Genomic DNA, 1,485 nt, shown 5'->3' with positions numbered 1-1,485 from the left:
TGCTCCGAGGAGCACTTATTCTAGTTGTTACCTAAAGTTCACCCACACACCTCATAAAATACTCTGTCCCTCTTATTATCATGCTTATTATGTGGGCCTATTATTCCTAGTTATATTTGCTGTTATTAACCTGTAATTAGCTTATCATACCATATCACACAAAAGCAATGGGGGGAGGGGGGGGTCAATAAATCAAATGTCTCCTCTGCAAAAGATCCAACAAAAAGAGATGATGAGCAACTTAAGCCATGCCTTTTAAATGTGTCTGTTCAGCCTTAAGACGATGGACGAATGAATGGATTTATAATCAAATCCCTCTACGCCTGCTGTGTGTGGAAGGTCCTCCCACACTCCAAGCGGTGCTGCTGTGAAGATGTTTTTTTTATTCCATACTCTGGATACCGTCTGTTTTTTTATCTCCATTTTAGACAGTATACTACTAGGCTACTGACGCATTACTACTGACTGTGACAGACAGTGTTGCCGGGGGTATACGATCAGACAGTTGACGGGTCATGTTGTCTATCAATTCCAGGCAGGTATAATAACGCCGACAAGAGGTGAATGATTGTGCATGCATGTCTACGGCGATGTGATTTTATTTGAAAATAGCAGATCTACAAGCTCACAACATGTCACTCCGTGATGCTCTGTCAGCTTGTAGATCGGCTATTTTCAAATAGCCAATGTATATATAGGGTTGAAGTGCGCACAGCGAGCCAGACTGAAAGAAATACCCACCGTTTTGGATATTGAATGTATTGGTTGCCGTTTTATGCCTATGATCTAAATTGTGAACAATGAAATTAATCTATGTGATTAATTTTATGGGCGATCGGGGCAAAGAGGGATATTATATAGCCTATATCACGTTTTAATAAATGGAAATATAGCCGCCTATAATGCAGGGAAAAAAACATAATCAATATTCCGAGCTGCTAAGGCTCGTAAACGACACATATTGTCGTCTATACAGAAATTGCCTTCTCCATTGATTTTCTTTTTCTTTTTTAAACCTTTACATGCGAGCTATTTTTATTATTAGGCTATATTATTTTATAATATAATATTTTATTCGTGGCTACATTGGCTGTTTGAAAATAGCAGATCTATAAGCTCACAAGCATCACTCTGGAGTTGTGAGCTTGTAGATCTGCTATTTCCAAAAGAATCTGGGGGGGGGGGGATTCCAATATTTTTTTATAGCACAAAGCATTGAAACGTCAATTTAACTGAGCAGTCTAGCAGGCGAGCTCTGTTATTATTGGAAGACTGTATTAAGACACGTGAGCAGTGAGATGTGCTATTGAGGCCAGGTATTCTTTCCCTGAAATCAAATCAGTTTCATTGTTTTTTTCAGTGGTGGAAAAGTATCAATACTGCGATGTAGAAATACTCTGTATTAAGTAAGTCCGTAAAAGTACAAAAGTATTGGCATCAAAATGTACAAAAGTAGAAAGTACTCATATGCAGAATGTCCCGTTT

General features: G+C 38.5%; 1 protein-coding gene across 1 annotated transcript in view; it reads left to right on the top strand.

The window, feature by feature from the left end:
* Positions 1-489: 489 nt before the first annotated feature.
* The window catches only part of LOC311045687 (polyhomeotic homolog 3), an 18,063-nt gene continuing 17,067 nt past the window's right edge, over positions 490-1,485 (top strand). The window contains exon 1 of the mRNA XM_084057643.1: positions 490-539. The gene's annotated coding sequence lies outside the window, so the exon portion shown is untranslated. The remainder of the gene's footprint in view (positions 540-1,485) is intronic.

This window comes from Gymnoscopelus microlampas (genome assembly GCF_963454915.1).
Source record: "Gymnoscopelus microlampas genome assembly, chromosome: 5".
In the NCBI taxonomy this organism is placed as follows: Eukaryota; Metazoa; Chordata; class Actinopteri; order Myctophiformes; family Myctophidae; genus Gymnoscopelus; species Gymnoscopelus microlampas.
This window is presented reverse-complemented; position numbering and strand designations above follow the sequence as displayed.